Consider the following 27,787-nt stretch of genomic DNA (forward strand, 5'->3'; position numbering starts at 1 on the left):
TCCGATTCCAGTGCATACTCGCTTGTCCTATTTTTTTTATTATTTTATTTTAGAGTTCTATTTCCCATTAAGACCCCCTGCCCCCACTTTGCACCACTCCCATAGCCCATGCTTGCACGTCACTTCATCCCTTATCTCTTAGGGTTTGTTTTTGGTCACCTATATATTCACACGTTAACCTTAGAGTTTCGGACAACCCTCAATCTCATCTATATATCGAACCTCCTCAACCCTAGACTCGGTTGCTACCACACCACCTCTAGGTACTTTCTATCCCAAGCTCCTTTCGATTGATCCCTGCCATATAGCACAGAGAGGTGTTTCTTGTCCATCATGTATCAAAGTGTCAAACTTGCTTCATTGCCTGCAGCTTTTCACCACCTTGCCTTCAACACCCAGCACCTTCATAGAACCACCTTGCAGCCACTGCTTCCTTCCTCAACCACCATCACCGTGAGCCATATCGGCCTCCATCTTCACGTGAAAACTAATGCCACCACCATAGCACCAACACGGCCAGCCGTGAACCAATGTCAGAAAATGCCACCACAAGCCGCTAGCCCTATCCGTGTACCCATTCTCCTTAGTTGTTCAACATAGAAACGCAACCACACCAAAGCCGAAGGACTCTGTTTTTGTTTCCTGAAATAGATGAGTCTTGGTTGTACCCTTATCGCCCACGCCAGTTGCCTTAGCTGCTAAGCACACACTTTCACCACTCCCAGACACCTTGTTGTTGCTTCTCCGCTGCCCACACGGTGAGTCCCTCTCACGCTGCTCCCTTTTCTCTCACACACGCACTCTCTGTCTCTCTCATTGCTTTTTCTCTCTCAGTGCGACACCGCCAGGACAGCCACCTTCCACCGCAACCCAGCTCCGCCGTGACCTCCTTCCCTCACGGTGAGCTTCTGTCGCACGTCTTCCCTCTCTTGTGAGTTTCATAAATATATGGGTGTTTCTAAGTGCTGCAGTTACGTGAAGTTAAAGGGTAGGGGGAGATTATAGATTTTTTATATTACTATTTTGCCCTTAAGCCAAGTAAGATTTGAATGTATATTTTAAATGGGTTTTTAATGGGCCACGGTTTTAGGTTGGGTTTGGTTTTATGTTCAGCTTTTGTTTTACAAAAGCTTTGTAGCTCAGACTTGGTCTTTAATTGAAGTTGAGTTTTGAGATGGATTTTTTAGAATTAAGGGATATTTTAAGGTTATGGGCTTTTTTAGGTATTGAAGAATTAAAATAGATATTTTAGAAGCTTAGTCTTAAATGGTTTAGATTTGTGATTGATTGGAAATTTACGGATTTACGTGATTATTTTATAGGTGACAATTTATAGTTGACTCAACATTGTTTTAAGGAAAATTCTGAAAAGTTAAGAAATTCAGGCAAGAGGAGTTCCTATGCTAGACTTTGTATAACAATAAAATGGACTGAGGTCAATTTTGAAAATGTGCATGTTGTGTTATGAAATGAAATATTAAACGATCTCAGTTATTTGTTCTGCATTGCTCATGAAATTCTGTATAAAAATAAAATATTTTATGGCATGATTGGTGTAGACATGAGTTTATTTTTGGCATTTTGTTATTGCACTCAGAAAAATATGAGCAAATATGGAAATGATAATTTTTGTATGTGACGTGAAGATATTCTGAATCTATTTTGAGAAAATGTGAAATGATCTGAATTTGTTCAATACTCTGTTTTGGAATGATTTGGCATCTAAAAAACCTTTAGCATGACGTTCTAATTATGTTCTGACTCTGACTATGATTTTGATGTGATTTTGATTCTGATTCTGATTTTCTCTGATATTATGTGGCCCTGTCACGGGATACAATAGTGACCTCTGATCCTGTCACGGGATACCATAGTGACCTCTGGCCCTGTCAAGGGATATAATAGTGACATTTGGCCCTGTCAAGGGATATAATAGTGACATTTGGCCCACAATGGGATATAATAGTGGTTTTCTGTTCTGAGTGCAATCGCTTTGATATTCATGGTGATTAATGTTTTGCTTGGCTTTTCGCAGAATGCACAACCCTACCACAAGGGTTAAACATGAAATTCTATTCTGATATGATGTTTCAGTTATCCAGGGAAATTTTGGATAAGAATGTTTTCTGAAAGTTTTGCTCTTATATTTTTGGTAACATGTTTCAATTTTGCATTCTTAAAACAAGTTTTCTGATTCTGCATTCTAAGAGAAAATATTTTGATCAGCATTTCAAAGTCTGATAAATGCTCATGTTTACATAATAGTATATGTTCTCTACTTACTGAGTTGTTGATAACTCAACCCCTTATCTTCAATATTTTCAGATGATTTTGGATATTTTAGCTGAGAATCAAGACTATGAAGCATTGGGTGAGATGACTTAAGAATTGTGGATTAAGAATAGAAAGTTTCGATAAGTATTGGCGATTTTTGTTAAGAAATGTCATTGTGTTCTGATGATGCGGCGTTTTGAAGAATTGATTATATTGAGGAAATTAGTTTGAATCAAAATTTCTTTATAATATTGAGAATTTGGAGTCTATAATTATATTGTTGAAATGTGAGTTTAAGTAACTTGTAGAGAAGTTGATTTTTTTTGGGTTACTGTATCAAGGATTTGATAAATGAGTTTGTGTGATTATTTAGATTTGAAGTGTTTATGTTTGATTTGGAGCTTTTGGAAGCATATTAGCTATGTTGGAGTTGGTTATTAGATAACAAGAGTTAACTCTCCAGATCTTCTGAGAACGAGGCGTTACAACACGAGAGAGAGAGAGGGGGGGAGAGAGAGAGAGAGCAATTTATCGTGGAGTAGTCGTAAAAGAGTTGTAGACCTTCTAACTTCTTCTAACTTTGTTGATAATTTATGTTGGGTTAAGGTTATTTAAAGATACACTAGATATCCATTATTTTGTACCCTTAGTGTCTATCTTTTTCTATCTTTGTTTCATTTCATGCCTATTTGTACTCGGTTAGATTATAACTGGGGAGAAGATCAGACGTGTTGGGCCCCCTCCAAGAAATTAACATATTGAAGTGAAATAAATTTATCATAGCTTGACTCCTGCGATAATTCTCATGTCCCACTAAAGATTACTTGGAGTCTTGCATTAGGAGAAATTCTTACATAAGATAATTTAAAGAGGTGATGGACGAAGGTTATAAATTGGTGCTTTATGTGCAGGAGGAATGGGGAAACAATGACTAATTTGATACTACTTGTCGAGAGGTCGTGCAGCCCTGGAATTACTCCAGACTTTGTTCCTCCTAGACACCCAGTGCCAATAAAAAAAGTATAAATATTATTAGAATAGTTGGAAGATGTTAGTCTCAAACCTCTTGATTTAGCAACTTCGGTAGATTTTTTTTTTTTTTTTTGGAGCATTTTGATGGTAATTCTATATGCATGGTTTTATGCAGACCACTGACTTTTTTTTTTGTTTCCTTTAGGTGACACATGTTGGATTTGAAGATCTTTCAGAGGTGAAATGTGTATAGAGTTTAACAATGTTGTTGGAATTAGGAAACATGAATAATACAAGTTAAATGGAAAGATAGTGCTTTTAGTGTTTATTTTGACATTCTAAAGTTGGCCTAATGTTACTTATGTGATGTTGTTTACAAACCTCCTTTGCTTCAAGCCTGTGCTTTTGTCTATGTGAATTGGGTGGCTTTTCTATTTTCCTTATGTACGAGAGGGAACTTCACTCAAAAAACAAGAACATAATTTGGTAACGATGATTTTTTTGTGCCTTATCTCTCTCTCTCTCTCAAGCGTATGGTTCTTTTTTCTAGCCGAGATCTGTTTTCAAAAACTTCCTCACGTTATTTTCTTGGATAATGGTTATTACTTGATCCAATTTCTAATAATTTATGCATTTAATTTACTTAATAGAAAATTGAGAGATAATGCCACTTCTACAATTATAGAAGTATTGTTACAAAATGACTTGACATATGTTAAAATTGTGCAATTTGAAATTTCACAAAATAGATAGTACATGCAGACATTGTCAAATAGGCTTATGGTAGATAAGCTATTTGACAATGTAACCATTTATCACCTTCGGGGATGCATCCAATCTAGAGCTATTTTTAGCCATTCTAGTCTTTTCAATTTCCTCAGATTAAGAATGGAAAGTTCTTGTATCATAAGACGTCGACAATGATATGAAATTTTGAGTTAAGCTATCTCATATGCAAATGCATTAAAAGTTGGATATACATATTAATTTATATGCTATAATTTAGGTACTATCGGGTAGCAGGTTCGGAAACTCAAGTTAGGCCAGCCTTTTGGAAGACTAGACTTACGAGCAATTCTGGCATATCCATGCACTCCCCAATCTTTGCTATAGGAGTTTTTTATGATCCAGTATTTTTTATCTTTTTTCTCATCATAACCAAATCCAATTATAAGTTTTGCATGTCGATAAACTTTCTCTTTTCCTTGGAGAATTAAGTCGAGTTCATCAGATCCTTCATATATACTCTATCAAACAGTAACACAAAAAATGGTAAGTACTAATCATTATATTATTATTGGTATGTATGCCCAATTAAAAATTGATATAACTTGCGCCTTTAAGTTCTTGGAATGCTTTGGTCACTATTAAACCACATGCTATTGGTTGTTCTTTCACTCTCATAAGTAACTCATTTTCATTTTCATGATCTACCTTTTGGATGTCAACGATCTTCACAGCAAGAGTTTTCTACATGAAGAGCCAAGATAAGAATAAATGAAGTAGATACACAAACATATATATAGAGAGAGTGAGAGAGTGAGAGAGAGAGAGAGAGAACTTCAAATTTATATAACTTGTTCTTCAGTCTTGTGTCAACAAGGACATTTATGTGCTTTGAATGGGTATTCTTCCTCCTTCATAATCTCATAACTTTTAATCCATTTCAAAGCTTTTATGATTGAATATGTGTAACATTGTTTCTCTTCTTCCTTACAACAATCAAGCAACTCTTGGGAAGAAAGTTTGAGAAGATCTTTATCTGGATTTTTAGCTTTAAGACCTGCTGCAACAGCCTCAGCAGCAACTATCGCCCAACACAGATCTAAGCAGAAAATTATATACTTAATTTCTTGACAATAATGGAATTATAATGTTGCATCTTATTGTTTACAAAAGTCTAAGAAATTATTAGTATCTAATATCTTACATGCTAAGTTAAATAATATAGTTATAGTTAGATAAGTGAAACAATCTTATTCCCAATGAGTGTTAGATACAAGAATCAATAGCTTTTAATCATTAAAACTATTAGTAAGCAGACAAACAACAAGCCAACACCAAGAAGGTGAATTGATTACAATATTTAAAGAATACCAATAAGTCTAAGATAACAATACAAGGCATGAAAGTGCTACACCAATATATTCAAACAATAGGCTGCAAATGACACAATTATTGATCAGAAGATTTTTAGTTTTTTCTCCATCAGCCTCAAACAAGCAACTATGATAAATACAGACAGGAGCATAGAGCAATCCTTGCATGCACATCAACAAATTATAATAATAATAACAATAATAATAATAGTAATAATACTCCAGTCCCAAAAAGCGGGAAATTGTTTAGGCAATTGATCATCCTAATTACGAGTTAATTAAAATACGTCAGTCAGAAGATAGATATAGATGAATGTGTCAAAAAAAATGTAAACAATTATTTTCAAATAATATTTTTTAACTCATTGCATTATTTATAAATCGTTATGACAAAAAACGTAGATGATGAAGAAAGAAAAATACGATAAATCATGCAAAGTGTAAGTATGCAGAAAATAAACCAAACATTTCTCTATAGAATATCGTTCATGCACGATGAAAATAAAAGTTAAGCAAAAATCATGTATACTTCTATTTAGGCTTTGTTTTTCACAATTGAAATAGAGGGAATCAAACGACATTTGATTTACAGCTGTTTCTAAAGTGGAACTTACACAGTGTGATTCTCTCATATACATTCAACGGGTTCCTGTATTTATTTATGTTTTTTGTTTTAGTTGGAGTAATTGACATGAATTGTAATGTAATTAGACTTCTTTTTTTTTTTTTAATTGCCATGTCTGGTCCTATATGAATTTTTTATCCTTAAATGCATAAAACTATATATCCCTCTCTCGTTCTGGTCTAGTTTATTACTATTTGTATAAACTAGAAGAGATTCCTAATTATATTCATAATATTTTATATCCCTATAACTATATATCCCTCAAGCTTCTCTCTAAACTCTTCCAAACTCAGATTTGCAAAAGGGGGAGGGAGCTTCGGCTCCTCCCCCCTCTTCTTTCTTTTTTCCTTCCCCCTCCCTCCTTTTCTATCCATTTTATTTTTGGTGTAGTGTTTTTCGGTTTTATTTTTGTGTTTTTCAAGCCAAATAAGGGAGAATTGTCGTTCGGGTCTTTCCAGTCGTCGCCTTTCTACACGCGCCCCACCTGGATGACGCCCAGCCGCCGATCTTCAAGACCACCAAATCCGGCGTCCATCAGAGTGGAGCATAGCCCGCACACACGGGACGAAGTTTATAGTTCTGTCAGTGCGTGGCCATCACGCGCATCCGAGGAGACCTCTACCGACACCACGCTCGGCTTCTCTAGACTCCATGACCCTGAGACTTCCAAGATTGACCGTCAGTTTTCCTCCCCAAGTGACCAGTGCCCTGCACACACCACTTCGGAAGCATCGTGCACTGTTCATCCGTTTTGTTTTTATGTTTCTTGATTTCTTCCGTTTTCAGTGTTTTGCTGGTGTTTGTTTTTTTGTTCTTTGGTTGACTGGAGTGAGGTGTTGAGCCTTTGGATCGGACGCAATCTGGGGCAAGAGCTATTAGAGAGTGGTGGGCGATGTCACGACTGGGGATTGTATGGCCAGTGCTCACGCGTAGGTGTTACCTATGCAGTTGAGGCTGTTTTGTGCGTGCGTGAGCTGGGTGCTCATGCCATTAGGGCTCGAGATGCCGATGCTTGCGGTAGGCGTGACTTCTGAGGTCACACCAGTGCTTGTGGTTCGGTAGTTTAGTTGTTAGTTAGTAGTTGTTTAGTTGTTAATGGGTTTTATTTGTAGTTAGTAGTTGTTTAATATTGAATAAAATAGAAATAGGCTATTGGGTTTAGTGACCATAGCAGTGTCCCATACTTTTCCTCCCTGGGAGGATAGAGGGGACCTTCAAGTTCTGTTTTACAGAGCACATTCTTTGTTAGAAGAGAGTTTGTGGAGAAGTTAAGATAAAGTCCGCCACAAAGGAATTTGTGTGTGGGAAAGCTCCAGAGCTGATACGTAGTTTAGCTTATAGTCTAGATTTTTCCATCTATTGATAAGTCACAGTTGTAACTTCGGCTCATTAATGAAATGAGTATGTTTAATCAAATAAATAAATAAATAAATTAAAAATTAGGCAATTTCAGCATGAGAAGTGATGTTATATATATGTACACACATTTTAAGCTTATAATATAAGTACGCTTTTTTTTAAGAAAAAAAGATTGCAACGAACAGACCAAAACCCGTTATCTGTTAGACTGTTACTTTTCCCCATCCCATGTCATAGTATTCATCTCCACCATTCTTAGCCACTGTCAATATTTCAGATTCACTAAGGTTTGACACAGCTAGAGTTGCAATCTTCCGCCTAGGAAATATTTGTTTGATATACTGAAAAAAGAAACGCAATCCATGCAAATGATTGTGGCTACACAGGAAAATCAACAAACACAGTTATGAAACGGGATGTTTTTTGAAATGAAAAGCAACAGTGACTGAGTTTTGGTTTATTGTTTAAATCCTATTTTCTTTTATAAAATGCGCGTACATATAACATATAGCATTTCTATTTGAAAGATCACAAACCAAATGATTGTTCTAGAATGGCTATTCCTCACAATGGCTCCTTTGTAGTAATAACTTACTAGAAGTAATAATGAATTAAAGAAATAAAACTAGTACAAAGAAACTGAGCCATTCTCAGGCAAAAGAAACAAAGAACACAAGGCAGGCCCTAAGCACCCATCTAGTTCCATCTTTCTGTTTTAAACATGATGAATATGAATATAGAGACAAGTTGAATCATGAAAGAGAGGAGATTGACGTACTAACCATAAGAGAGGAAAGGAAGGATCAAGCAAGCACAGATGAACACAAAATGAAGAATCAGGGTTGGTCATGCGTATATTCGTTCATAGAATGAGAATGAGGGCTACATGCTGGCATCCTTTCCGTACGTAGGAGGGACCACAACCATTCGGACAACTGACACAATAGTGGAGCAGAGCAAGGACTGTTGGGAATATATTCTGAAAATCTTTTGTAAACTAGAGAATATGTAAAGTCAGAAGATAACCTAATGGATCCTTTGCGAAAGGACTAGTAAAGTCGAAGGTTATACGTACATCAATGGAGATGGGACTAAAGTCCATTAATTAGGTCACCGATAGCAGCAACCCAACCTTCCTGACTGGAGATCCTAAGAAGAAGGTTCAATGGAAAGAACAAATTATTTGAGTGACTAGACGTAGCTTGCGGCTTTGAATGTCTACCTAGTGTTAGCGTGTTTCCATCTGAAAGATCCATGGTGAACCAAGTCTTGAACTAGAATCTTTTAACTCAGGCTTCTCCACACCACACACATAGTACGGCATATATCAGGTTCCTTTCAAGGGGGTGCATAAAGGTCGTGCATCATATCTTGGATTCATGAGCGCTCTAGGGAATAGCCCAATTAACATAGACTGCAGTCCCACAATCACACTCACATAGGTGAGTCCTCCAAGGGTACCTGCAATTAAATACCTCGCCTTAGTCTTGGACTCGTTCAAAGCATTTCGTTTTTCCTTTAGCATTGCATTTGTAGCACTCACACCCTAGGGATAGACCTATAAAATATTTTAATAGTGCTATCCAGTCACTCAAATAGTTTGTTCTTCCCATTGAACCTTCTTCTTGGGATCTCCAGTCAGGAATGGGTTGCCGCTATCGGTGACCTAATTAATGGACTTCAGTCCTATCCCCCTTGATGTATGTATAGCCTTCGACTTTGCCATTCCTTTCGTCAAAGGATCCGCTAGGTTATCTTCTGACTTTACATATTCCAAAGCCAGGTATCCATTCTTTATCAGGTATCTTATCGTAGAATGTCTTATACTCAAATGTCTCCTCTTATGATTAAAGTGTTTATTATTACAAACACTTATCACAGCCTGATTGTCACAAAAAACAGAAATAGGTGACATTGGTTTTTTAATTAGTGGAATTTCTAATAATAAATTCTTAAGCCACTCTACTTATGTCCGGTAGTATGTAAGGCTATTAATTCAGCTTCCATAGTAGATAGTGAAATCACAGTTTGCTTGGAAGATCTCTAAGACACAACTGCTCCATCGAGAGTGAAAATATATCCACTCGTTCCCTTACGATCTACTGTGTCAGTTATCCAACTAGCATCATTGTATGCTTCTAATACAGTGGGATATCCAAAATAATGGATACCATATGTCATGGTTCCTTTCAAATATTTAAGAATGCTTTCCAATGCTACTAGTATATTTGCCAAGTTTACTAACAACATATGAAATATCAGGTCTAGTAGAATTAGCAATATACAGCAACATACCAATAATCTAAGAATATCTCAGTTGTGACACAGAATCTCCAAGATTCTTGCTTAAATGCAAACAAGGATCAAAAGGAGTACTGACAGGTTTGCATTCGAATCTCTCAAACTTTTTAAGAATATTTTCAATATAATGAGATTAATTTGTGTTAATACCATCACGAGATCTCATTAATTTAATACCAAGAATTACATGTGCCTCACCCATGTCTTTCATGTCAAAATTTTTAGATAAAAATTTTTTAACATCAAGAACAATATCTATATTGGTACCAAAGATTAGAATATCATCAATGTAAAGATATAACATTACGCATGCACCATCAACTATTTTAGTGTATAAACACTTATCAGATTCATTTATCTTGAAATCATAAGATAAAATTATTTCATCAAACTTTTGGTGCCATTGTTTAGGGGCTTGCTTTAAACCATAGAGAGATTTAATAAGTTTACAAACTTTCATTTCCTGTCCTGGAACCACAAACCCTTCTAGTTGATCTATGTATATCTCTTCTTCTAGATTGCCATTAAGAAATGCTGTCTTTACATCCATTTGGTGGACCTCAAGTTTACGGATCGCTGCTAGAGCAATTAGAACACGAATTGTGGTTATTCTAGTAACAGGAGAATATGTGTCAAAATAATCGATACCCTCTCTTTGTGTAAAGCCCTTGGCAACCAGCTTAGCTTTAAATTTATCAATAGTACCATCAGGTCTCAATTTCTTTTTAAAAATCCACTTACATCCAATGGTTTTACATCCAGGAGGAAGATCACATAAATTCCAAGTGCCATTAGTCTTGAGAGATTCCATCTCACTATTTACTGCTTCTTTCCAGAAAGTAAAGTCAATGGAAAGCATGGCATTCTTGAAAGTCAATGGGTCTTCCTCCATAGAATAAGTATAAAAATCATGTCTAAAATCATTTTCCTTTCTAACTCGTTTTCCTCTTCCAAGTTCATTTTCTAATCCAGATGCACTATCAGGATTAGATATAATGGTAGGTTGACTACTGATGGAAGGAAAACTTACTATAGGTAAAGATCTCTCTAACTTATTTTTGAAAGGAAATAGATCTTCAAAGAATGTTGCATCCCTAGACTCTATGATGGTGTTTGGATCAATACCCTGGACTTCTGATTTGATAATCACAAACCTATATGCAGAACTATGTCTAGCATACCCAATGAATACTGCATCTACTGTGTTGGGACCTAATTTTTTTTTCTTAATTTTTGGAATATTAACATTTGCAAGACAACCCCAAACTCTAAAGAAATTAATATTGGGTATTCTACCTTTCCAGAGTTCATACGATGTCTTGTCAGATCCTTTAAATGGGTACTCTATTCAAAATAAAACAAGACGCAAGTATTGCTTCCCACCACCATTGCTTAAGTAGGTCGGAACTAGAAAGCATGCATTTGACCATATCTACCAATGTTCTATTTTGTCTTTCAGAAACACCATTGGATTGAGGAGAATATGGAGCAATTTCCTCATGTATAATATCATTCTCCTCACAGTATTGAATCAATTGATTAGAAGAGTATTCACCTCCTCTATCAGACCTGATAATTTTAATATTTCTCTCCAATTGGTTTTTAACTTCAGTTTTATAGACGACAAATTTACTAAATGATTCATCTTTTGTTTTTATCAAGTAAACATAACAAAATTTGGACAGATCATCTATAAAAGTAGTGAAGTATTGATTACCACCTTTAGAAGAGACACCATTTAAATAACAACCATTACTATGAATTAATTCAAGTAGCGATGAATTTCTTGTAACAGATTTAAATGGTTTTCTAGGCTGTTTTGATTGAACACAGATTAAACATTTTTCATCCAAATCAATAGGAACTTTAGGAATAATCTCTAAATCCATCATTCCTTTAACATTATGATAATTAACATGGCCTAATCTAGCATGCCATATTGAAGAGGAACATGTAGTAAATGCAAATTTATTATTAGAATCAAATTTGTCTACTACATTGTTTTGAATATTTATTACAAACAAACCACCATATAGCCTTTCCCCACAAATAACCCATATTTAGTTACAATAACTTTATTGAATTGAAATAATATTGTGTAGCCTGCCCTACTGAGTAAAGATCCACTAATTAGATTTCTCCTCACCTCTGGTACATAAAATACTTCTTCTAAAAAAAGATTATTTCCAGATGTTAATTTGAGTACAATTTTTCCTACTCCAAATACTTGTGCAGAGGTGGAGTTACCCATCGTCACTTTCATGTCGCTTGTATCCGTTCATCGGTTCCAACAGAGTCGGTCCCGGAAAGCACCATATGAGCCTGTGGGTTAGGCGATCTTAGTTACAGGCTCATACAATCTTGGTTGTTCATTGCCTTGATATTTCCTCTTCTTATAGTGACAATTTTTGGCCAAGTGACCCGGTTTGTTATAGTTAAAACAAATGAGTATCTTATCATCTTTGCTAATATAGGACTTTGGTTTCTAATTATTCCCATAATTAATTTTACCCTTATTGAATTCGGACTTATGATGTAATGGGTTTTTATGTGTTTTATGGCCTTCAACAATATTTGCTTTAAACTGAAAATCAGAAACCAATGATGGGATGGGATCATTTTCCAAGTGTTGTTCTTGGATCCTAATGGCAGATATCAAGGTTTCCATGGTCATATCTTCAGTCTTATGTTTAAGATATAGGCCAAAATTCTTCCATGAAGGAAGCAACTTGTCTATTGTACAAGCAACTTGGAGATGCTCGGTAATACCCATTCCCCGTTGGCCCAATTCATGGAAAGGAATAGCTAACTCATGAGCTTGCTCTACCACAGATTTGGAATCATCCATCTTGAAACCTAGAAATTGGCTTGTGGTGTACTTATCCATTTCGGCATCTTGTACACTATATTTCTTATCAATAGCATTTAAAATATCTTTGGCAGATTTAATATGTAGATAAACATCAAAAAGTATATCACTTAAATGATTTAAAATCCTACATCTACATAAATTATCTTTTTCTGCATATGTTTGCAATTCAATAGTACGTGCGGACTCATGTAAATCATCAGAAGGATGATCATTTTCAATAACAAAATATAATCCAAGCATTGTAAGAAAGATTTTCATCTTTTCTTGCCAACGCTTAAAATTGACTCCTCCAAATTTCTCGGGTGCAATAGGTTCGTTTGAAGTCATGGTGGAAACCAATTAAAACACACCTATAGTTTAACAAAGAGAATATCTACTCTAAGATTGTTGGGAATATATTCTTAAAATGTTTTGTAAACTAGAGAATATGTAAAATAACAAGAACAAATTTGAAAGAGAGAACCCGGTGTTGAGGCACGTTGTGATAGACGCCTTTCTTAGAGTAGATTCCGCCGCCTCCAATATTAAACATGCACTAGGCTTCTTGACAGTCTACTCCCAATATACAACAATGTCAGTTCTCGTTAATCTCCTCGCCGGTGCACACAAAAGGAGATCCTCGAACCCAATATAAAATAGCCAAAACCTAAAGAAAGAAAGACAAAAGGAATGAGGAAGTGTTTCTCTAATTTTTGTAGAGAATTTGGAATGAATGAATTTCTGGGTGGGATTCCCTACTTATAGAGAATGAAAGAGCACTTGTGAAAAGTCACAACTAGAATGAAATGACACTTGTGAAAACTCACAACTTATTTAAATGAAATGGTACATGTGAAAAGTCACATCACATGAATGACATGGTACTTGTGAAAATTTTAACTTATATAAATGAAAGAGTATTTGTGAAAAGTCACAACTAAAATGAAAGAACACTTTGAGAAGTCACAACTTCTCAAATATTAGATAATACATTGAAAATGTTTCTAATTCACCAAAAGACACAACTCTTTGTTTGGTTGGAAAGCGGGTAAGGCTCATATCCCCAAGAGGCATACATTGGTTCAAGTACCAAGACATATTTTCATTTAAATCTAGATAACAAAACTGATACATTGAACAAAAGTAATGGTTCACATTATTTTTACTTTACATCAAATATTTTAATCATTTCTAAGTTGAAAAACCAACAAGGACTGCGTGACGCTTTTATAAAAATATATATGCCAGCAGCATAGTGCTATTGTTAATGTTGTGGGTTGGCAGAGTAAAAAAAAAAAAAAACTGCTCTGTTTCAAGGTCGTTAGAACAGATGAGGAGTGTTGGGGTGCAGATCGTGAGTGAAGGCTTGCGGGTTGGTGCTGGGGGGTATGGGACTTCGGCCGTGAAAGGCAGAGGCTTAGTTAGTGGCCCTGGCTGCTTCGTCATGCAGGAGCAGTGGCTGCTTGTGCTCGGCGTCTCACGAGGTGCTTTCGCCGCGGCTTTTCTTGAAAAGGGAGGGTGGTGGCAGACGACGTGGTTTTGGAAGTGGGGCTATCCCACGGTGGTGCAGTGGCAGGCAAGTTGATAGTGGCCGCGTACGTGAAGAAATGTCTAGCTGTTGATGTGGTTTCTAGTGGTGCAGGGCAGCATCAAAGTGAGGAGAGAAACGTGCATCATGGAGCCATGCATGGCGTGAGGTCTGAAGTATATAGATGTAAAATTATTTTTGCTCAAGGATAAATACTGTGAAGAATGAGATTGAGCATGAAGGCTTTAGATGTGGATCTTATTAGCATAGAGGATACTGCTGCTGCAGCAGAGTACCACTCAAGAGCAACCGTAGGCAATTTTGTTTGTTATTTCTCTCAAGTGCTTGTAACTATTTTTATTCCCTTTTGATTCCTTAGCCTCTTGTAAAGTTGTGTATAAATACACTCAGAAATGCAATACAAACTGCACTGGAATTCAGGCAAATATGATCATCCAGAGATATGGATAATGTACAATCGATTGTATATAATTAGGTTACATATCAATTGTTTAAGAAAAATTTATTAGCTGGTTTGCATTATTCATAGTGAATTTCTATGACAATTTTATAAAAAAGTATTAGACAAAATTAAGTACTCCCAAAAGTATTTAAATGAATCTTAGCTATCAAAATTAAATACTCCAAAATCTCTCTCTCTTTCCATTCTCGTCGATTCTCTCCTCCCCCGCCTCAAGTGTAGCCCTGTGGCACATCCTTATCGGGGTTTATTAAGAGAGGCAAGAATTAAGGAAGCATTGGAGTTGAACGAGGCTTTGGGTTCGATTAAGGAGATTGGTGATGATGAGGCTGTCAAGAATGTTGGGAAAGTTCTGGATCACATGATTTCCATATGGACAAACTAGGGCAGGTAAGCCATTGAATTGCCTTATTGATAGAATTGTTAGTACGCTGAAGTTTAAATTTTCTTTGATTGCAAGTTTAGGAAAAACTGTAACACTTGGCCCAGTTGATTTAGGATTAGGCTAAAGTTTATTACGATGGAATACAGACTTATCTTGAGTTTGGTAGTTGATTAAATGCAGTTAATATTTTATGGACCAAGTGGATTTTATTTTAGTTGGTATTGAGACCGACCAAGTTAGGGAATGAATTAGGCTAGTTTAGAATGTGATGTGAGGCCCAATAGCTTTTATAAAAGATACTCAACCCATGAGATAAATGGGGGATAAGTTAAGTATATAAATATATATATATATATATATATATATATATACGCACATGTATTTCTCTTCAGAGAGAAAATGCCCAAGGCTTATTGCTGCCACCAGCCACTGCACCACCACCAAAGTGCCGAGAACAACCACCTGTATAGTGAACCGAAACGCCTCTGTTTTGGGTCCAAAAAATAGAGCAATTGGTTGCTCCTCTAAGCACGGCAGTTTTGCACTACCACCCCTTTCGGACATCTCCTCCGCGGCGCAAAGGGAACCCACTGTCCAGCATCTCAGCCACCCTAGCCACCGCTCACTCTCGGTAAGTTCACGTCGCACCCCACAGCTTTCATTTCAGTGATTTCATAAAGTGGAATATGTACAATTTATGGAATCTCTCGAATCCTTATTGGAAAAGTAATAAATAAAATTCCTGAAATATCTCAAACACACGAAATCCCTAAAACACCTGCTGAAATTACAAAAACATCTCGATTCTCTGCAATTACAAAATGGTAGTTTGCAAAACATGGAAATTATATTGTTGAAGCATCCAATCTGGCATCCACGGCACAAGCCACACAGCAAGGAATCTCCAAGTCAGCAGCTCTTCCAGAACCTTCAGGAATAACTTATAATAGGTTATGAATTGATTCTCTGTAAATTGTTGTGACAGTCTTGGCAGATCACTATAACAAACTCTACTATACCAAGCACTACCTCACTGTGCACGCCTACTGCTTGCAGTATTATATATGACAGCTCACAGCAGCTCATTCATTTTGTATATATATATATATATATATACTGCACTGTAATACAATTATCAATATAGAAAATCCTTGCAAAAGCAACTCTACTTTCCAAACCTTTACATATATGGACTTGGCGATGTAAATCCCCATAGCACTATCATATACGAATTGGGTAAGTCCCCGTCCCTACTCTCTCTCTCAAAAAGCTTGTCACTTTTTTGCAGACATTCAGAAGTGAAACCTAGAACTGGAAGTTACCTGTAAGCCATAAAATGCACTGTAGCCATAAAGCTCCTCATACCAATTCTCATAGCTTGACATCTTCAAGAGTCTTGTGGAAATATGAAGACTTTAGAAGCTCAAAGGTTGAGGACGATGACTCACGACAAAATCAGAGAAGTGGTGATTAATAGTTGAAGACCAACTACTTTACTACATAAATTCCCTTACCAATAAATACGCATATATGAAATTTCAAGAAATTTCTACATGGTATAACTTAGTTACAAACTAAATTTCAAAATCTGAAAAAGAGTTGTCATGAACAGTACCAGACAACATAGGATTTTAAACAAATCTTGTTGGTTCTTTCAGAAGAGAAATTGAGTTCCAGCACTTGTCGCCAGTAATCTACACAGGAACAAGTTCCATTCCTATTTTGATCATACTATTTAGAATGATCAAACTAGGATGAAAGTGTGGTATATAACATTACTCTTCCTAAAATAATGAAACCTCCTCACATCTCTAACATTGATCTCCCTGTCTATTTCTTTGAGGTGTCTACTAGCAGGACATCTGGTAGTTAATCTTGTTCTTTCTTCTTTTCTTTTTTTAATGGTCAAGTTCATAGTATTAATAAGCAGAAGGTATACATGGGAAGGATTGGCTCAACAATTCTTCCAATGCTTTGATACGATTCATAAAATAGTATAAACCTTTTGCTTAAAAAAAATAGAAAATAAATATAAACTTAAAATAAAGGTATCGAGAATTTGGATCCTATTACTTGACCACTATAAAAGCTGTTGTTGCACTAATTCCTTGATCGAACTTATTTTGAGTCATTTATCACATGGTCTTACAAAATAGAGATTTATGCCTATCTTTTGCAATTGAAGCTGTCTAAAATCTCTATATTATTTGTATTCTTGAAGAAGGGTGGTTTTATCAACAAAAGAAAGCAGCACCAAACCTCAGAAAGTGGAGGTATGCACTAGGGAGAATGTGACAGAGGTAATGCAAGTGCGGGTGAGATTTGGCGATGGTGGTATGTCATGAAGACCATACACAACAACACTAGCACCATGGCTACTACGCCTAATAAAAAAGGAGAACTTCTACATATATAAAGAAATTACACAAAATAAACCTATAAACTGATGTGATTTCATAAGATCCATTAGATCTATTATACAATAAAAGTAATTTTACAATCTGATGTACCATATAATGCCACATCAATTTGTGGGTTTATTTTTATGTAATTACTTTATGTTTAAAATATTTCTCACAAGGAAGTTAGGGGATATGTTAGTCAGATAAAGGATAACAAGGGAAACATGATTGGGTGATGCCAGGCACGTGCATGGTGGTTGGCATATCGGGCTAGATATGCAATTTAAAGACACGTGAAAAATAAAAGAAAAATTATATGGAGAAATGATATTCTGGAATGTGTAAGTATTGTGTAATCTTTAATAAAAAAGTGAGTAAATACATAATTTAAATGATAGAAAATAAATTATTTGATAGGAAATCTCACTTTCTTTTAAAAGAATTATACGGCATTTACGTATTCTACGACTGTATTTAGTATTAATTTTTGAGATTAAAAGTTTGTAAGAAAAGACAAAAATAAAAGAAGGAGAAGATTGGTGGCATATATGTGGCGCACGGTGATCACGTGTGTCGACAGTGACACATGAACCATCAAAATAGTAAAAATTAACTAAATAATAGAAAAAACATAAAAGAAAAAAGAAAAAGCAAGGTAAAGAAAGGAGGAAGTAAGTTCTAGAGTTTTGAATTCCATTTCATACTGGCCGGTACGGCTAAATATGCCATACCGACCGGGTAGCCAGTATAGACAGGTATATTATTTCGTACTGGTTAAAATTTCAGCTAATATATCGATATGTGTTGGCCCGTACTGGTCGATATACATTTTCCGACCTTTACACTTTTGGACCTCCTCAATTCAAACCAGACTATTTATAATTTGTATACATTTATATATAATTTATTCATATATAGACTATTCCAAAACGGAACCGGTACCGAAATATCTCGTTTTAATACCTCAACCAAAATGGTCACCGAAACGGTATTCAAAACATTGGGAGTAACAATCACAAGCCACCTCTGTAGTCTTTGATAAGACTACTACCTCTATACTCACTCCCTTGAGTGACTATACCACAACCTTTATAAGGATTTTGTAGGAGAGGAAAGGAAAACTTGAATATCAAATAAAAAGAGTCCCTGAGAGCATTGACATTGGACTCATTAAATGAGTCCAATCTTCAAAATTTGATAAATTTGGCTTTTATATCACTGCATTGGATTCACCATATGGTAAAATCTGAAACTTTGAGCTATAGGACATTCCAATTCATCTTCAAATTTGAAGACCTACTGTTCATTGATATCCATATTATTTTATTCGCAAAATCAGTCTTTCACTCGTAATGTCGTTGTTGTCTCCCCCTTTCTCTTCCTCTACCTTTCTTCCTCTCTCAACAGCCCAAAATCTCGAAATCCCCTTTCTCTTGCTCTCCCTTTCTTCCTCTCTATTTTTTTGGCCACGCTATCCATTCCCTTTGCTGTGAGTCACCAATTCATCTTCATCTGATGAAAGTAAACCTCCACTGAAGTTCAAGTTCCAACTAGGTGTTTCAGGTGAAAGAGGACCTTCACACCTCCATAGGCACACCGTTAACACTCCCTTCTCTTCTTCAATTCTCCACTCCGAACGTTCTTTATCTCCGTGAGTTCACTCTCTCCTCGTCTTTATATATTCATCATATATGCATGTATGAGAAATTTTGCACTCCATGTATGCATATGTATGTATGTTAGTGTAGCATGTATTTATGGCCTTTCTTGGATGTGTTTTTACTTAGTCTGATTTCGATTCGGTGTCAATTGCAATGTGCGCCCAAAGACAAAGAGTGCATAGTTTTATCGTTGGTTTGAGTTTATAAAACCCAAAAGGCCTCTCATCACTTTGCCCAAATTTATGCATGGGTAGTAAAGTCTAAGTTTTTCAATCATTCTGTTGTTTGAAACAAAGAGTTGTTATATATATATATAGGATAGGAGAAGAAGAGAAAGAAGGAGAATATGGAAGAATAAAGCAAAGCAGATAAATTATGCACAATTAAAGGCAGGCGGTAAAACCGATCATATGCATGGATGCGATGCAAAATAGAGAAATGAAAACAGATAATATGAAAATAAACATACTCATAAACTTTAAAAAGATTACAAAGTTTATGGCACAAGGTAGAGCAGAATTTGCTCTTGGGTAGTAAGGGTAATAGGCAGAGAGTATTAGATAGCTTACAATATGGTTTTCGCTAAAATTGTCTCTGCCTAGAAATGAAATGAGGTTCTCCTTTTATAGATGAAGGAGTTCCTGTTACAATAGAAATCCGTGAATAACAGCTGTCAATTACTGTTGAAGCACGGGTAAAAAGAAAGAGTAAATCCATGAGCGAACAGCGTTAGTACTGTTTTGCCACGGGTGTCATCATTGTGTCTGGCGGCTGGTGCTGCTTTCGGCACAAAACGACAAAGCTTAAAGGAGACTGGTAGATCTGGTCTTCTTTGAGCTCAAGTAGTAGACAGAAGAAATCCTTCTGCCAGGTAGCAAGTAGCAATTATTCTTCATCTGTGTCTATTCCGATAAATCCGGAATTTCCGAAGAAATTGCTGTATGAGGCCTCGGATGCAGTATCGATGGCACATCCTGATAGTATCAACACCTTGATTTTTACTATTTTAAAACACTTTATTGGAACACCATCTAATATAACTAGTCGCGTTAGCGATCAGTTGAATAATCTCAGATGTCATCAGATGTCAGATTATAGATGGTATCAAGATGTTTTTATTTCTCGAGTAATGCTTCGTGACGACAGTCAAAAGCCTTACTGGAAGGAGAAATTTATTGATGGATTACCTCGCCTGTTTGCTTACAAAGTCAAGGAAGAACTTACTGGTGCTGATGGATTACTTAACTATGAAGAATACACCTATGGTGACATCTTCAGTATTGTTAAGAAACTTGGCATTAGTATGTGTCATGATCAAAGAATGCTTCGTGAACAGATGAGAAATAGTAAGAAGGCCAAATATGAAATGGGCACATTCTGTGAACAATTCGGTCTTCCTAGTATTGCTCCATCTAAAAGAAAGCACAAAATTACTAAACCTCATGGTGGTTTCAGGAGAAAACCCCGTGATGAATTTTATAAGAAAACTTATAAAGAACCATTTTCCAAACCATTTTCTAAGAAAAGGAATTTCAAAAATTCCAAAAAAGATTCTTCCGGAAAATGTTTTAAATGTGGCAAGACTGGACATTTTGCTGACAAATGTCCCAAGAAAGCCAAAACTTTTAAAAAGAAGTTTAGCCAGATGGATATTAATCCCAATGATAAAGAAGAACTGTTTCGACTCCTAGAAACTGATTCGTCTTCATCATCGGAGATTCTAGAGTATAGCTCTAGTGATTCTGAATATCACTCTGAAGCTACAACTCCTGATCCCTCTGACTTAAAACTGGGTTGCAATTGTAATTCCACTTGTTGTAAGACACCTAGTAAGACAATCAATGTCTTAACTAAGGATGAAGAACAAGAAAATCTTTTGCTAACCATGATTTCTCAAATTACTAACCCTGAGTTTAAAGAAGACTATCTTCTAAAGCTAAAGAAGGTAATGCTCCGAAAAGATCCTAAACCTTCTAATCAAAGGGTTAATTTTCAAGAAACCTTGGAAAGATTTTCAAAGAAAAAACCCAAGGATATTTCTATTTCTGATTTACAATTTGAAATAAATTCTGTCAAAAAAGAAATTCTAGATCTCAGATCTGAAATAAATAACCTCAAATCTGAGAATGAAGTTTTAAGACAAGAATTTTTATTAATCAAGATTGACAAACAACTTGATCAAGACATTCCTTCTGATAATGAGCAAACTGAAGCTGGTTCTAGTCAACAGGATTCACCTGCTGACAACCAGATTTGTTTAATTCGTCATACTATTCCTCCCAAATGGTTTTCTCGAGTTAATATTATTGTTGCTCATGATTTTCAATTTTCTGTTGTTGCTATGATTGATTCCGGATCAGACTTGAATTGCATTCAAGAAGGACTCATTCCTAGCAAATATTTCGAAAAATCAACTGAAAGATTATTCTCGGCAAATGGCTCAAAGATGACCATTAATTATGAGCTCAATAATGCTCATGTTTGCCAGGATAATATTTGTTTTCGGATTCCCTCTGTTTTAGTCAAAAACATGTCCGATAAAGTGATTTTGGGAATCCCTTTTATCTCTTCTTTATACCCTTTCTTGACTGAAAAAGACGGTATCACTACCGACCCTTTTGGTCAGAAAGTAAAATTTCATTTTGCTTCTCGTTTTGAAATTGATTCGGATAAGAGCAAGAAATCTTTGTTTTTAGCAAAACAAAAACATTTGAATTTCCTCCAACAGGAAATCAAGTACAGGAAGATTTCTGAACAATTATCCAATTCTATTTTGATCTCAAGAATTGATGCTTTTAACAAACGTTTAATAACAGATGTTTGTTCTGATTTACTCAATGCCTTTTGGTATAGGAAGAAACACATAGTTTCTCTCCCATACATTAAAGGGTTTAATGAAGCCAATATTCCAACAAAAGCTAATTCTATTCAAATGAATAGCAAGACGCTGGAATATTGTCAAAAGGAGATAAAAGATCTTCAGAATAAAGGCATTATCAGGAATAGCAAGTCACCTTGGTCTTGTCCTACTTTTTATGTCCAGAAAAATGCAGAGCTAGAACGTGGTACCCCTCGTCTAGTTATCAATTACAAACCCTTGAACAAAGTCTTAGAGTGGATTAGGTACCCTATTCCCAATAAACAAGACTTAATTCATAGGTTGAGTGATGCTATAGTCTTTTCTAAATTCGACCTTAAGTCCGGTTTTTGGCAAATCCAAATAGCCGAGTCAGATAGGTATAAGACTGCTTTCGTTACCCCTTTTGGTCATTTCGAGTGGAACGTCATGCCTTTCGGCCTAAAAAAAACTCCCAGTGAATTCCAGAATATCATGAACGATATTTTCAATTCGTTCTCTACTTTCACCATCGTTTATATCGACGATGTTCTTGTTTTTTCCAAATCTATTGATGAACATTGGAAACATTTGCAAACGTTTCTTGACATCATTAGATTCAATGGTCTTGTTGTTTCGGCAACAAAAATTAAATTTTTTCAAACCAAGATTAGATTCCTTGGTTATGACATCTCTGAAGGCAAAATCAGGCCAATCCAAAGAGCCATCGAATTTGCTGACAAATTTCCTGATGTCATTCTTAATAAAAAACAATTGCAGAGGTTCTTAGGATCTCTCAATTAGGTTGCTGATTTCTACAAAGATATGAGGAAACAATGTCATCCTTTGTTTAAACGACTTCTTTCCAATCCTCCTCCCTGGACAGAAATCCATACAAATTTAGTAAGGAAAATTAAGGCACATGTCAAAACTCTTCCGTGCCTTGGTATCCCTACTTCTGATTCTTTCAAAATCGTGCAGACTGATGCCTCAGACATTGGTTATGGCGGCATTCTGAAACAATGTGTTTCACCAGGTTCTTCCGAACAAATTGTTCGTTTCCATTCTGGAACCTGGAACCCTGCACAAGAAAAATATAGTACTATTAAAAAAGAAATTTTGGCTATAGTACTATGTATATCTAAATTTCAATCTGATCTTTTAAACCAAAAATTTTTTGTCAGAATTGACTGCATGTCTGCAAAATTTGTTTTAGAAAAAGATGTTAAAAACATTGCATCAAAACATATTTTTGCACGATGGCAAGCTATTTTAAGTGTTTTTGATTTTGATATCGAATACATCAAAGGCACAAAAAATTCAATCCCTGACTTTCTCATTCGTGAATTTTTGCAAAAACCCCACCATGGCCAGCAAAAAGAAGACCCGAGAGAGAGAGAAAAAGGTGAATCCACCTCCACCAATGCCCAGTATAAACCTCATCAAGAGTGAGGCTGGATCTGCTACTACCAGTGCTGTTTCTACAGCACTAGATATTGCTAACAGGTTTCAGCCACTTGGCAAGCCTGTTCAACCCCAGACTTTCTCGTCTGCGGTAACTACTACTTTTGACCCATATGCAAAAGCAATTGAGTCAAAACCCATCCCTATTACTCCTCAATTTTTCCTCCCCAAAGGAAAAGCTGAGTATTTGAAAAAGAATTTTGTTTCTTATCTGTTCCATATCGAGCCCAATAGCACGATATATACAGATGTTTTCAAAATTTCTTCTTCCTACTTTCCTCCTCTTTTTCACTGGATTCCTGAAGATTTCTCAAAAAATCTCCAGTTTTATTCCAGTATTTTAATTCAAACAAATTCCTTGGTCATCAAACCTATTCCTGACAAGGTTGATGCCAACAAATTGATTTACCATAGTGCCTATATACATCGAGTCATCACTCAAGCAGAATGGGGATCTTCCCCATCTTCTACTAAACGACTTGACCTAATAGATACTACTTTTTCTTACTTTGACTATATTGATGCTTGAAAGCGCTTCATGTTCTTCCAAACCCCTACTATGGACCACTCCTGGTTCTTTTGTTTTGATAAAAAATTCAAATGACATCTCCCTCTTTGGTTCATTCAATGGTGGAATCAATTTGGTTTAGTCCCTGAAATTCTTCCTGATGAGCTCTTAAAAGCTTATCAACATTTTTCTACTAAGATTGGCCCAACCTTGGACCAACATTCAAGAAAATTTCACCATACTCTGATGTTCTGTAAGAAGTATCACGTCTCGTGGATCTTCAAATGGAACTACGAAAGAAGTGGTGATGTAATGACACGAGTTTATTTCACAAAATGGTGGGATAAATTCGCCCATAACCAAAAAATTGTTGACTTACTGATCAAAGATTTTCCCCAGTCTGCTCCAAACCTGCAGAATACTAAGGAATTTCCAAAGATCATGACTGGACCATCCAAAGGACCTGAATATCCACTATTACTTCAGGCCCCTACTTCTCCAACAAAATCCGGGGGAGTAAAGGACAAGGACAAAGACAGTTCATCCAGCAAATCCTCTAAGTCCAAGAAGAAAACAGATTTACTCTTCGACAGACTTAATAAAAAGGATTTAATCAACATTTTAAAAGAATCATTATCAAAGTCTCAAGACAAATCTGAAGATGATTCAGATACTGCATCCGAGGCCTCATACAGCAATTTTTTCGGAAATTCCGGATTTATCGGAATAGACACAGATGAAGAATAATTGCTACTTGCTACCTGGCAGAAGGATTTCTTCTGTCTACTACTTGAGCTCAAAGAAGACCAGATCTACCAATCTCCTTTAAGCTTTGTCGTTTTGTGCCGAAAGCAGCACCAGCCGCCAGACACAATGATGACACCCGTGGCAAAACAGTACTAACGCTGTTCGCTCACGGATTTACTCTTTCTTTTTACCCGTGCTTCAACAGTAATTGACAGCTGTTATTCATGGATTTCTATTGTAACAGGAACTCATTCATCTATAAAAGGAGAACCTCATTTCATTTCTAGGCAGAGACAATTTTAGCGAAAACCATATTGTAAGCTATCTAATACTCTCTGCCTATTACCCTTACTACCCAAGAGCAAATTCTGCTCTACCTTGTGCCATAAACTTTGTAATCTTTTTAAAGTTTATATATATATATATATATATATATATATATATACACACACACACACACACAAATGGCGTATATGGAATCTGAGAAACTTCTTGAAAATTCAAGCCAAAGTTGATTATTCCTGATAGGGTCTTGTCAACTTTTAATGTGTAAAATTATTAAACTTGGAAGGCTATATATATATATATATATATATATATATATATATGCATATAACTTTGTGTTATCATTTTGTGTAACTCTGAACTTTTTTGTTCTTATCTTCTTCTTCATGAGGAATTCACTCCAATTCTAATTATTATCATTAGTTTTTTGCCTCCTCGTGATCATAATTATCCTCATCTTCCATATGATCAATACTCTGAAAGGGATTCATAGGGAATTGAAAGATCAAAATTTGATGGATTGGAAGAAGAAAATTTGATTTTTGATGAGTGGCGGATCTATTTATAGGTCTTAATCCGAGACTACTAGCTACAACTAAAAATCTTGGCAAAAGAAGAACTATTGCCTACATCTACTTGTTGGTTTCAAGAATGATAGATATGAATTAATGTTGGGTATTGTGCATGGTGGAATGAATGTATTTGTTAGTTTTTATAATTGTAGATGTGAAGTTTGGATAGAGAAGAAGGATTTGTGGAAGTGTTTGTTAGTTTCAATAATTGTAGATGTGAATATTGGATAGAATAAATATTGGCATAATATGTTTGTTAGATGAACAAATTATAGATGTGTTTGTTGGATAGAAGAAAGGTAAGCAAAATGTGTTTGTTGGTTTTATAAATTGTATATATGATTGTTGGGTAGAAGAATGATTGGTAAAATATGTTTGTTGGATAATTAGGTTGGGGAAAAAATTATTTGGGAAACAATAATTTAAGTATCAAATTAAATTATTAATTAACATATAGTTAGTATAATTGTAAAATATGAAAGAAAGTTAAAAATATTATTATTAAAAAAATATTATTATATTATTATTTTGATGAATCCAATAGCTAATCCAATGTAGGGTTATGGATAATGAAGTTTTGGATTAATAGAAAATATGTATTTTTTATCAAATTTTAAAGATAAATTTGATGAAACTAATGTTGATGCTGTTGGTTTCGCTATTTGGTTTTTTTTGTATTTTTCGATAAAACACCTTCATTCATTCATATAATAGCTCGATTACACTAGAGAATTTCCAACCAAACATGTTGTGCAATAAAATCGGGAAAAGAATGCATCCATAATTCACTCTCCAAGCATGTCTTGCCAAGCAATGAGCTACTTGGTTCCCATGTGTGGAACATGTTGTACCTGGACTGTTGAAACTGATGAAGCATCCTCTTCACCTCAGAAATGAGATTTCCTAATACTGATAACGACTCCCCTTCTGCTTCTTATTTACATTGGGATCTGGTTCTTTTTTTTATATAGTTGGAGGTGGGCCGATCATAATTAAGCTTTAATCCTGTCTTAATAATTGCTTGATATTGTGTTTCTTTATGATTAAGGTGACAGGTTAGTAGAGGAAGTCAATGGCATTAGAGAAAAGAAAAATAAATTAAACAAATTGCTACTGATAGACTATGAGATTATCTTTCGTCATCGCAGGCGTTGGGACGACTTGGTTCAGTTTGGATATGCAATTTAGTTGAAATCAGATGAGATATTTTAAATAGTAATAAATTTTTTTTTAGATGAGATAGTTTGTAAAAAAAAGATATTTTGGATGGTAAGATAAATTAGTGGGTCCCACCAATTATTGAAAAGAGCGGTGCTACTATGCCCTATGAGTAGCACCGCTCTAATTGAATATTAGGCCAAGTTGTCCTTTCCATTTTTGTTTAATTTTTTTATTCATATTTTTTTATCATTTTAAAACATTTTTAAAAAATATAAAAAAAATATTAACAAACTAATAGTCACTTCTTTAACTATTAAATAAAGAAAAAAATTAAAAAAAAAATACGTAGGTGTCAAAATGAAGGGACAAGTTGAGTGGGTAAAGTAGCATTTTTCTATTGAAAATCATTTAATAATGATTGATTAATGGTTATGAATTTATTAATAGAAAATAACATTTATGTTTAATTAAAAATTCTATTATAAATAAATTTAAATTTCAAAATATATTGAAAATTTGTTAGCAGAAATACCTCTATAATTCCAAAAAATAATATATATTTTTTTAAAAGATAGTCTTCTATAAGATTTTATTATTCTACCTATCAGGAAGCATTGAGGGATGGCAGAACTGAAGTAAGGAAGATTGACCAGGTAAAGCAAAGAAGAGTATGATTGATTGATTTACTTATCAAAGGGTGTGAAAAAGGCAGGTTAGACCGAAAAACGTGGAGAGCGAATTGTAGCGATTTACATTACCTGCTTTCAGGGTTGGCCTAGGGCGAGCCCATGGCGGCGCCCTCTGCCCTTCCTTCATCGGAAGGGCCTGCTGGAGGAGATGGAGGGGCTCTATCATATGTTCAGATTGTTTCAAAGGTGGTGACACCTTCAGCGTTCAAGGTCCCTATGAGATTCCCTGTGGATGTGGATGGGGAGCCGGTTTCGTTTTTACGGAACCAGAGATGTCGAAGGCTGCCGAGGATTTTCGTTATGCTATTGTGCTGAAGTTTGTGCGGATGAGGCCTACGATTGATGATATACGTTTGGCGATTATTAAGTCATGGGGTTTAATGTAGATTCCAACGGTGAGTGTGATGGATGACTATCACGTTTTGGTGAAGATGCACACTGAAAGGGATTTCGTGCATGGTTGGGCACGAGAGGGTCATTTGATTGCTGGATCGGTTTTCCGATTATTTCGATAGACGAAGGATTTTGATTTGCAGAAAGAATCAACGCTAGCGCCCCAGTGGATTTTTCTGCCAGGATTGCCTCTT

This window comes from Juglans regia, chromosome 4 (assembly GCF_001411555.2).
Source record: "Juglans regia cultivar Chandler chromosome 4, Walnut 2.0, whole genome shotgun sequence".
Classification (NCBI taxonomy): Eukaryota; Viridiplantae; Streptophyta; class Magnoliopsida; order Fagales; family Juglandaceae; genus Juglans; species Juglans regia.